Source organism: Stenella coeruleoalba (genome assembly GCF_951394435.1).
Source record: "Stenella coeruleoalba genome assembly, chromosome: 20".
NCBI classification, from domain to species: Eukaryota; Metazoa; Chordata; class Mammalia; order Artiodactyla; family Delphinidae; genus Stenella; species Stenella coeruleoalba.
This window is the reverse complement of record NC_137166.1, coordinates 14,510,767-14,523,154: the sequence shown is the minus strand read 5'-3', so window position 1 is coordinate 14,523,154 and position 12,388 is coordinate 14,510,767. Positions and strand designations below refer to the sequence as shown.

At 40.8% G+C, this 12,388-nt stretch overlaps 1 pseudogene across 1 annotated transcript; it reads right to left on the bottom strand.

Annotated features, from left to right (window-relative positions):
- Window positions 1-2,471: 2,471 nt before the first annotated feature.
- Window positions 2,472-5,467, bottom strand: LOC307178824 (protein enabled homolog; annotated as a pseudogene). Its single transcript has one exon. The product of its transcript is annotated as a protein enabled homolog (transcript).
- Between the last annotated feature and the right edge of the window lie 6,921 nt (window positions 5,468-12,388).

Sequence of the window (12,388 nt, the reverse complement as noted above, 5' to 3'; positions counted from 1 at the left end):
AAAACTTCTTGGAAAGAACACATTTAGCAATCTGAGATAAAGCAGAATGACAGGAAATAAAACGTGATTCAACACTGGTTCTTTCTGTCGTTTTTACACAGACATCACGTTACTATTAGACCAAGGCACAAAACGTTTAGTGCATAAACCAGTTTCTTTTTTAATATCTAGCATTCTTATCGTAGTCTTTTCTCTTACTTTGGACCACTTGTACCCAATACTCTATCCTACTATAGACTGTTTAACTTAATCAACAAAATCCAAAGTGATTTCTGACTAGATTTATGGGGGACATAAACATTTATATCATCGGGACTTCCTTGGTGGTCCAGTGGTAAAGAATGCACCTTACAATACAGGGGACGCGGGTTCAATCCCTGGTTTGGGAACTAAGATCCCACATGCCGAAAGGCAACTAAGCCCACGCACCCCAACTACTGAGCTCGCGCGCCTCAACTAGGGCCTGTGTGCCGCAAACTACAGAGCCCACGCACCCTGGAACCTCCCACCACAACTAGAGAGAAGCCTGCGCGCCACAATGAAAGATCCTGCATGCTGCAACTAAGACCTGATGCAGCCAAAAATAAAAATAAATAAATAAATCTTTAATTAAAAAAATTCATATCAAAGTGTTTGCATAACCAAAAGTACAATAATAAAGATGAAAATGCCTATTTCTTTTAGAAAGTAATACTTCATAAGCTTGCTGCATCTTTAATGTCTTTACTATTGGATGATAATGAATAGTTGGTAGAAAAAAAGGAATGTATACTTGAATTATGATAGCTTATCCATCACAAATTAATCTAAAAATGTTTCTACAGAAACAGGAACTATCTTAACAAGGAAAAAAAATTCCTTCAAACCTCTTTGAAGTGGTAATGGCTGCAAACCTGCAGCATTTAGAAAACTATGCTATCAACAAGATCTGTCTTATGAATTTAGATTAAGAAATCTAGAAAGCAGATGAAAGTGGATTATTTCTTCAAAATTTTAGTACAACTACTGATAACCAAAGATTTCAAAGCAAATATGGCACATAACAACTCAAGCATAAATCAGGATGGAGAGCCTGGAGAATTTCTGATTTCCTGAATTTTCAAAAAATTCTCTCATTGCAACATACAGGATTTCTCCCCTATTTTAATCTTAGAAGTCTCAAAGAAAAGGGAGTGGATAACATACACACACACGAGTGCCCACACAAACACGCACGCACACACACACATGCACACGGCGGTAAGTAGAGTATCTAGTTCCTTCCTCCCACCACCTAAGTCTATTAAAAGAAAATTATGCAGGACCCGTCGTTTTCCCTTTAATGATTTCTGTAACATTAATTGCTGCCATCATTGTTACTTTTTTAGTATTTCAACCTAACAAAAATTCAAAAGCAGCTTTGTAGTCAGGAACGTGCACCTGAACACCTGTAAAACTGCAGGGCCCCTAGTTAATAATAATAGCCAAATTCAGGGATCGAACTTTTGAGTTCCACAGTAAGATACAATGCATGTGAAGCTCAGAATCATGTTTCAGACCACTGAACTTACTGAAGTTAAAATACAAATAGCCGGAGACATGATGTAGAAGATTAAGTACTTGGTTCTGTTAACATATTTATCAAAGTCACAAAATATTCCTCATTATTATTCATGCAGATAATTGAGAAAAAAGATAGTACGGAAGTTAACTTTAAATAAAAAATTATTCCTTCCCTTCCTCCCACTCCCCTATACTCTACAAAATGTTTTCCCTGGGACTAAGCCTTGAAAAGGCCACTGTATATTAGTTTGACATGCATTACTGTCTGCAATTTAAAAAACTAATTTTGTGGAGGTTGTAATTACATTACAAAAACGTCTGCAGGCATTAATCTAAAAAAGGTCAAAAACCTACAGTAAATCTACAATATATTGTTTTACATTTGACCACTGGTTTGTGTTACGTAGAAGTCGTAGATTTGGTAAAGCACTGTAACAATTCAGGAAGGCATCTAAATCTTTAAATTCTGGATGAATTTTATGTTTGAATCTACAAAATTGCATGAAGGCTAACTCGAGAGACTTCCTATCATTCTAAAATTCCTCACTCTGGACAAATCATTTCTAGGACTCTTTCTTATAAATATCACCCTTTGAAAGCAAATACAATTCCTTTGGTTCCACACTTTATGATCTTAACTACATAGGGCTGATCTCAATTATTCATGGAATATTAAATATGATAGGAAGACAAACCTGAGAGAAGCGTTTACAATACAATAGCATAACTTGCTAAATTCTTCATCAGCATTCTCTGAAAAAAACTTCTCAAGCCTTTCTCCTTTTTATTTTAGCAATGGATTGTGGAAAATGTGCGGTTTTCTCTTGACATGAAAATATTTCATTGCAGTCATCTTGCCTGATGCGTTTAGTATTTTCTGCAAAACTGATACAGGAACTCCTATGCGACTCTCTTCCATCCTGTTGTAAAGGTCAGAAAAAAGCAACAAACTGGGAGGGAAATGGCTTATCGCCAGAGTAGTAATGTCTGAAGACTTTCAAAGTATGTTGGTTTTTCCCTCCTTCTGTTTATTTCCATTTTCTTCTTACAGCTCACAAAATGTAGAGGTTTGTTGTTATTAACAGTTGCTGTTTGTAGGGTTTTTTTTTTTTTCCACTCCAGATTGAAGTCCTATCTCTCCTTAGTTTGTTTCTCTACGCGGTGTTTGACTTGCTCAGTTCCTGCCTGATTGCATCAATGAGCTCTTCTTTTAGCTTAGTTAATTCTTTTCTCATTTCATCTAGAATGTCCTGCTTTAGCCTGTCATAGTCCAGTCCCTCTGTCTGGACTCTGTTGGCACTGGGCTGTGACGAGGGCGCAGATTTTGGTCTGGAAATAACAGGTGACTTGCTGCCATTCATTGTATTTGTTCTTTCCCAAGGTTTTCTTGTCGGTTCAGGTGTACTTGTTGAAGAGGCCTTAGAAGTTACAGACTCTGAATTTTCATTTTTGTCCTGTTTTTGTTCTTTTTGTATTGATCCCTTTTCAGCAATTCTCCTCCTCCTGGCCAGCAGGGCACTCACTTCTTCCATTAAACCACTACCCCTAAAGGAAGGGGTCCATTTCCACGACCCGTATCTGTTTTAGATGACGCTGAATTCACACCAATGGTAGTCCCTCCGCTTGGGAAGGAGGCATCCTCCATGCGCAACAGTTTCCTAAGTTTTGCTCTAATAATTGCAGCTGCAAGTCCAGTTAAAGGGCGATTGTCTTCAGACAGGGATCCCGAAAAGAATCCAGATGCAGGGAGGGGAGAAGCAGGTGGTGGAGAAGGAGGGGGTATATGATTAAGAGGTGGTGGAGGAGGCAGAGGCGGGGGCCCTGAGGTTGGAAGTGGAGGAGGCAGAAGGGTCCTGGGGGAGGAGGGAGCGCAGCTGATGCCTGGGCAGGACCTGGTGGGAGTGGAGGAGGGGGTGGGGGTGCAGGTGGTCCCAAGACAATGTCCTGCTGGGCTGGAGTCTTGGCCGGCAGAGAGGTTGCCTGCAAGTCTGGCTCAGAAGCAGAGGAGTCGTCTCCACAGAGGCAGGGGCAGCGGCATTTGCCATTCTTGGCTCTCGCTCCCATTCCAGCTGCTCCCTTTCTAGCTGCTCTCGCCGCTCTTGTTCTGGCCTTTCCCAGGCCCGTCTCTCCAGCCCCTCCAGCTCTTGTCTTTCCCTCTCCAGCCTTTCCCTTTCTAACCTCTCCCTCTCCAATCTCTCCCTCTAGCCTGTCCCACTCCAGCTCCTTTTGTTGCTGTTCTTGTAGTTGCCTTCTTTGACTTTCCAATTCTTCTCGTGATGGGCCATTCTGAACTTGGGCAGGTAGCTCTGTGAATTTTGTCTAGGCAACGTTGGCCGTTTCCTGTGAATTCAACACTTCTAAGGCATGCATCATGGCACTCGCGAAGACACTGGCATCTTCTTTGCTGCCAAAGTTGAGACCGTACACCTGTCTAGTTAGTGTCCCCCCATTGGTGGAACGTCTGTGTTGCTTGATTGTACTTCAGCCCTTTAGGAATGGCACAATTTACCACGACCTGATGGTCCTGAATCTTCCTGCCCACCACTCAATGTGTTGTTCCATGTATGACGATATATATGAACTGTGCTGAACCCAGCTGAACCACCAGCTGGTACCCACTTTTTATTGGCATCATTGTAAACCATCACAGCAGCTCTTGCCTGACAGACACACTTAAAATAAGTGAACAGAGTATCATGCCATTCCGTTCTGGTCTGCAGAGTCGCTGCTGAAAAATCAGCTGATAACCTTATAGGAGTTCCCTTGTGTGTTATTTGTTGCTTTTCCCTTGCTGCTTTTAATATTTTCTCTTTAATTGTTGTCATCCTGATCACAGTGCAGCGTGGTGTATTCCTCTGTGGGTTTATCCTGTATGGAACTCTCCGTGCTTCCTGGACTTGGGTGATTGTTTCCTTCCCCAGGTTAGGGAAGTTTTCAGCTATTATCTCTTCAAATATTTTCTCGGGCCTTTCTCTCTCTCTTCTCCTTCTAGGACCCCTATAATGTGAATGTTAGTGTGCTTTATGTTGTTCCAGAGGTCTCCTGAACTGTCCTCATTTCTCTTCATTCTTTTTTCTGCTCCACAGTAGTGACCTCCCCTACTCTGTCTTCCAGCTCACTGATCCATTCTGCTTCATTTACTCTACTATTGATTGATTCCTTCTAGTGTGTTTTTCATTTCAGTTATTGTACTGTTCAACTGTTCGGTTGTTCTTTATATTTTCTAACTCTTTGTTAAAAAACACTTGTGACTTATCTATCCGTGCATCCATTTTTCTCCCAAGCTCTTGGATCACCTTTACAATCATTACTCTGAACTCTTTCTCAGGTAGATTGCTTACCTCCACATCACTTAGTTCTTCTGGGGTTTTATCTTGGTCCTTCATCTGAAACACATTCCTCTGCCACCTCATTTTGGGTTAATTACCTTTCTCGACTTTGGAGAAGTAGCCCTCTGTAGGAGACGTCCTGTGTGTCCCAGCAGTGCACTCCTCTCTCGTCACCCAAGGGCCAGGGGCCGCAGGGTAATGTCCGGCCTGTGTTTGAGACAACAGGCTGCTGGATCATAGTTTTCTTCCTTCTGGTTTCTGCCCGCCATGGGTGAGGCTGGTCTAGAAGCTTGGGTAGGCTTCCTGGCGGGAAGGGCAGATACCTGCCCACTGGTGGGTGGAGCTGGGTCCTGGCCCTCTGGTGGGCAGGGCTAGGGGCATGTCTAGAGGCGGCTGTGGGATCAGGAAGTCTCTAGGCAGCCCGTCTGCTAATGGGTGGGGCTGTGTTCCCACCCCGTTAGTTGTTTGGCCTGAGGCGTCTGGCACTGAAGCCTACAGGCTGTTGGGTGGGGCTGGGTCTTGTTGCTAATGATGTCTGCCTCAACGAGAGTTCATGCAGATGAACAATCCCCTTCTGCCACCAGCTTTTATGACCCCAGCATGAGCTACAGCCACCCCCCACCTGCCCAGGAGACCCTCCAAGACCAGCAGGTAGGTCTCGCCCAGGCTCCTATGAGGTTACTGCTTTTGCCCTTGGTCCCGGTGCATGAGATTTTGTGCAATACCTTCAGGAGTTAAGTCTCTATGTCCCCCACTCCTGTGGAGCTCTGCATTAAGTTAAGCCCCTCTGGTCTTCAAATCCAGATGCTCTGAGGGGCTCTTCTTCCCAACACCAGACCCCCAGGCTGGGAAGCCTGATGGGGGCCTCAGAACTCTCACTCCTGTGGGAAAGTCTCTGCAGTGTAATTATTCTCCAGTGTGTGGGTCACCCACGGGCGGGGGTGGGGGGATTTGATTATATTGCGAGTACACCCCTCCTACCATCTCATTGTGGTCTCTTCTTTATGCCTTTAGATGTAGATGATGTTTTTTGGTAGGTTCCAGTCTTTTTTGTAATCAATGGTTGTTCAGCAGTCAGTTGTGATATTGGTATGTTCATGAGAAGGAGGTAAGCTCAAGGTCCTTCCACTCTGCCGTCTTGAAAGCCTCCAGCATAGCTTTTTTTTTTGCAGTATGCGGGCCTCTCACTGTTGTGGCCTCTCCCGTTGCGGAGCACAGGCTCCAGGCACGCAGGCTCAGCCGCTCCACGGCATGTGGGATCTTCCCGGACCAGGGCACGAACCCGTGTCCCCCACATCGGCAGGCGGACTCTCAACAACTGCGCCACCAGGGAAGCCCCAACATAGCTTTTAATGGATTAACAATTTTGGTTGGGGTAACCTTGGAGAATAAAACATCGGAGTGATTAAGATTTAGACCAGCTAGTCAAAATGCTTTATCCATTAATGATCCAAAATATTGATAAGTGGAATAAGTTACCCTAGGGGTAGCAGCACAATTGTAGAGTTCATACTGACGATAAGGTTTATGACCTTGATGCTGGATCAGTACATCCCAATAGTATAACTGCTATTAACGGTCTGTTCAGTGATTAGTAAAGTCCTGTTTGATCTGAGTTCAGACTGGAGTAATCCCATTAGGTTTCTATTCTATATTTCTTGCAGTATGAAAGAACAAGAGAAATAAGGCCTATTTTACAAAATGTCTTCAAACTAATTGATGATATAATCTCAATTCAATTAATTTATACATACCCCACTATAGAACAGGGTTTGTTAGGGTGGTAGAGCCCGGTAATTGTGTAAAACTAAAACCTTTATCCGCAGAGGTTCAAGTCCTTTTCCTACAGAAATATTTATAATCTGCATTCTTTCACCAATTCTACTTTTACTAGCTGTAGCATTCCTCACATTAATGGAACGGAAATTCCTAGGCTATATACACATCCAGAAAGGGCCACACATCGTCAGCCCTTATGGATTATTATAACCCACTGCTGATACAGTCAGATTATTTATTAAAGAAACACTATGACCATCAATCTCATCAATTTCTGTATTATCGCATCAAGTCTAGCCTCAAGCCTGGCTCTCGCAAGATGAATTCCTCTCCCCCTACCCTTTCCACTAGTTAACATAAACCTAGGTGTACTATTTACTAGCTATCAAGCCTAGCCATTTTTTCCATCCTCTGATCTGTATGCGTTTTGGATTCAAAATACACAGTCATCGGAGGTCTCCATGCAGTAGCACAGACAATCTCATATGATGTAACAGTAGCAATTATTCTCTTATCAGTTCTAGTGATAAATGATCATTTACACTTTCAGCAGTAATTATTACACAAGAATACCTGTGACTAATTTTCCCATCCTGACCCCTAGCCAGAATGTGATTTATCTCTACTCTAGCAGAAACCAACAGAGTCCCATTTGATTTAACCTATATTTGGCTTCAATGTAGAAAATGTAGCAGGCTTATTCACCCTGTTCTTCCTAGCAGAGTATGTCAATATTATTATAATAAATATTTTCACAACACTCCTATTTTTAGGAGCATTTAACAACCCCTACATGCTAGAATTCTATACAGCCAATGTCATCATTAAAACACTCCTCCTAACAATCTCCTTTATATGAATTCAAGCATCCTGCCCACAATTTTGATAAGATCAGCTTATATATCTCTTATGAAAAAATTTTTACCACTAACATTAGTCTTATGTGTATGAGAAGTTTCACTACCTGTCATCACATCAGGCATCCCACCACAAACATAAGAAATATGTCTGACAAAGAGTTATTTTGATAGAGTTAGTAATAGAGGTTTAAACCCTCTTATTTCTAGAATCATAGAAATTGAGCCCACCCTTAAGAATTTTAAATTCTTCATGGTAAAGTCAGCTAACTAACTATTGGGCCCATACCCCAAAAATGTTGGTTTACATCCTTCCAGTACTAATAAACCCTCTTGTGTTTACTATCATTCTACTAACCATTATCTCAGGAATTATAATTGAAATAACAAGCTCACACAGGTTACTATTATCCCCATTCTAATTAAAAAAAAAAAAATTTAACCCATAAGTGTGAACAATAGCACAAATACCAGTAGAAAATCTAAGGCAACCCAGTTATCTAATACTACCTGGGCTAAGGAATATAGGGATATCTGTTGTGCTGCAGTGCAGTCTTTTTGGCTGTTTGACTAGTGGTGGCTGATAAATTTCTGATCTTTTTGTTTACATACACTCCTGCATTAAGAACCAAGATTCCCAAAAGATTTGCCACTGGTATCTTGGTATTTTGCTAACACAGATTGCTTGACTCTTTAATGAAGAGAGAAAGGAGATTCATTTATTTCCTGATGTATAGACAATGGGATAACGTAATATTCTAATAAATATATACCTTCTATTTGTCAGCTATTAAGACATTTTTCAATTAAGTAAGGGACAGAGGGAGGGGGTCCTGGGGTAAGTATTGCTCAGTCTCTAGGGACTGAAGATAGTATCAGACAAGGAATGGCCATATTAATACGTTGAAGAATTTAAACCTGAAAGATTAGGTCAGAGAGAGGTTGGTCTGGGTGAGCGGTAACATTAGCAACATCTGAGAAGTCAGCGACAGGTATTATGAGGGGCCTATCCCAGTAGCTATGCTTTGTGACAACTTTACTAAAGAATTTTCTTTCCATCTTCAATATTGAGGCAAAAGTACAGCTAGAAGTAGAAGAGTAACTTTCAGTTTTGATAGGGAGACAAACATTCAAATAACAGTTCAATCGAACTAGTAGGATGGGTCTTACAGGCTTGGCCCGGATTCTTGGGTCAGCTGTCCACTGTTGTCATCGTCTTCTCGTCCTGGCTTGATGGTTGTCTTAAGGTGAGCTTGAGGTCAGCAGTCCCCTCTACAGACCAGTCTGATGCAGAGGCCCTTTTTAAGTGAGAAATAAAAATTGGAGAGTTAATTCCCTTCAGTTTTACTGTGCATGAGCCAGTTAAGAGTACCTGATAAGGATCCTTCCTTTTAGGTTTGAGATAGTCCTTTAAATGATCTTTTCCAGTATGCCCAATCTCCTAGGTGCAGGTCATGGAGCATCTGATCTTCATCCAAAGATAGAACACTGTGATCGGCTTCAGAAGCAAGCTTGGATATCCTTTTAATAATTCAATTAAACTTTACAATAATGTGACATAACAAAGTGGCATCTCGGATGTAGGCAGTAAGTACAACACCTCAGTACATATAAAACCTCAATATCCACGAAGGTATATCATTGAAACTTAATTTTTCTATATAAATTATCTTCATTTTGACCAAACATAGTCAAATTAAGACTAATTTGTTTGAAGAATAAATCTGGTTTCTATACACTTACCCTGGTTACTTACATAAGTGTAACTGATCATATAGGCCCTTTGAAATTTGGCTTTATTGCAACTTTTCATAAGGGATCTCAAATTGAACTTTTAAAAGGCCTCTCAAAGCCAGGAAAGCTATGCCATTAGATTCTACCTGCAATACCTACAGATTTAGGTGGATTCCTCTCTAACTATGTTCCAAAATATCTTGAGGTTCTCATTTCTGCCAGGAAGCGGACTTCCTTTTTCACCTGGAAAGGCTGTGAGGAACCTAAGAGATTCTACATTCAGGAGGAATCAGGTAGAGAGAAAAGATAAATGCTTCAGTTCTGCTCACAAAGGAATAATTTACCAAATTGCTGTAAGTCATACTTTGCTTAAGGGGAAAGGTCTCCTTATATCTGGAAAACAAAGATGAAAAGCCAGTAATATTTCAGACAAAAAATCATAAAAATTATAATCATATTTACAAGCTCATTCAATCCCATATAATTAATTTTTGTTCTGCTTGAGTCCAGTTTTCCCATTAGTTTTGGTGACCTTGCCTGATGATTGAGGACATTTTTTTAAAGTTTTTGAGGTTTTTGTTAAGGCTTATATGATTTGTCACGTGAAGTGGGTGCCTTGTTCGCTGGAGACTGTGTAAAGTATACCCCAAGTGGGAAACACATTTTCCAAGTTTCTTTGTCATTGTGAGGGCATCAGCCTTGCAGCCAGGGAAGGCCTTAACCCATCAAATAGAAATGGGGTTTGCCAGGAAGCCAGGAAAAGCCAAGCAGCCGTCTTGGTTTCCCATATCCCAGACTGTTTAATTCACAGCTATTGTTGACCCATCTTAATTTCTCTGATTTAGGAGCAGACTGTTGTCGTGTTATAAGGACATCAGGATGGCAAAAGCCTGACAATGAGGTGTTAATTTTCTGTAGACACAGAATGGACTTCACCTACAAGTGCCATCAGCTGTGTTGTTGCCTTTGCATGAAAGAGCGGAGCATCTCCCTAATACTCGGGGGTTCAGTCCCTTTAGTGTGAGCCTCGATTTTGATGACAAAGAAACATTCTATGTCAGGACATATAAGATTTTCAGGAATTTCATATAATTTCGGGAACATTTACACGATATAGACATAAAGAAGGCTTAATGTTGACAATGCTTCCCATGTCAATTATGACCAAATAAGCATAATTAGTTGAATATCTCGCTCTTTGAGACACTTCAGGACAGTATCACTTCATTTTCCATTAACTAAATCCATTTTCTTTCTTCAATCCTCCTTTTACTGAAAACACACATCTTTTTTTTCCTTGAATACTCAAATGTTTACCTTTCTACTAACTTTAATTACAAATATAATATTTAACCCTTGAAAACCTTAATCCCTAACAAAAACCAAGAAACAGTACATTGTGAACTGTTATACCAGCGTTTCCTGACTGGCAAGCTTATCAACATATTTCAACAACCTTTAGAAACATACATTTTCTCATAGCATGATTTCTTTTCTCATTGTGGTACAAGACGTGTCCAATAAACCCAAACATCTTTAGTTTTTCTCTGATAAGACAAAGTAGGTAAATTTAGACATGCTGAGCAATTAATGTTTTAGTATTTTTATCTTAATTGGAAATGATCTGGATAGTTAGTGAATTCCCATCATTTAATTTAATTTAGCACAACTCCAAAGTTTCAAGTTACCCAAAATCTGGAGAAACTCTTTCTAGGTATACATACCATAAAGCATAATCATTTTTAAAGAGTTCACCTAAAAGCTTTTATCCCATTTATCTCAATTTTATTACTTATGAAAATACCACCATACTAAGTTAATTTTCTTGTTGACAAATTTTGTAACAGAGGTAGCATGAGCTTATTGACTTTTAGGAAACCTAGGTACCAAATAAAAGTATTATACTTCACACTGACGACCCTAAAGGCATGTTTGTATTAATCAAGTCAACAACTTAAAACTTATTTTCATGTACTGAAGATTAATCCTAGATCGCATGCTCCTCTAAAAATTTGGGTTAGATTTTTGTTACAATTAGAAATATCTGATTTGTAAGTGCGTATTTTTAAGTCAGTTAAATAGAGCTCTTTTTTTTTTCCCCCGGTACGCGGGCCTCTCACTGTTGTGGCCTCTCCCGTTGCGGAGCACAGGCTCCGGACGCGCAGGCTCAGCGGCCATGGCTCACGGGCCTAGCCGCTCCGCGGCATGTGGCATCTCCCCGGACCGGGGCACGAACCCGTGTCCCCTGCATCAGCAGGCGGACTCTCAACCACTGCACCACCAGGGAAGCCCTATCAACTCATTTTGATGATATCATCTGGAAGTAGAAACATACTTGTAACATACATACAGACATACACACATCCAGATAGACACAGATATCTCATAGTTTTCCTGCCTGAGGTTTAAAAAGCCTTTTTATTCCCTTCAGTTTTACATTCCACTAATTGAGCCAAGGCTGTAGTCTCAAACAATGTGGTATGCGTTAGCACTTCAAGGACATGATAAGAGTCATAATTACAAGTTTTCTCCTAGGAGTACTTTTATTCTTAGAGTCAGAATTTTGAAAAGATGTTGTATCAAGCCAGCTTTCTTTAATTGTGCACACAAAAATCAGTTTTGAATGTCAAAAAAGTTCCATCCTGGCCATTTTTGGATTAGGTAAGTACTTGTTAAGTATTAGCTCCATACCAATTGTCGAAGCCAGCTAGAGTGTCAGTGGGTGGATGCCTGCCTGGGAGCTGGTAGGTTTTAGAAGCGCAATTTCCCGCTTTCTTCTAGGTTCATTCTATTATAAAGTACACATCTAAAATTAAATTTAAATGTCCAATTTTAAGCCATTTTTTTAAAAAGTCAGCCAACACAGTTCACTCCAAAATTTCTTCCAGGCTTTCCTGCTTAGAAATTCCCCCAGGTCCTCTCCCTGGAAACTTACCCCTAGGACCTCTTCACCTAGGAAATATACCAGTATCCCCTTAAGACTCCAAGTCTTAAGATAACAGCTCAAATAAAAGTCAAACTGTCACTTAGTACAAGGAGATCCAGATAATGAGGAAGAACCCACCAAAGCACCTGAAGGGTACTTTGAAGCCAGAGGGGCTCAAAGGGCCCAGGCTTGGTCTCCCGAGCACCGGTCCAAAGTAGATC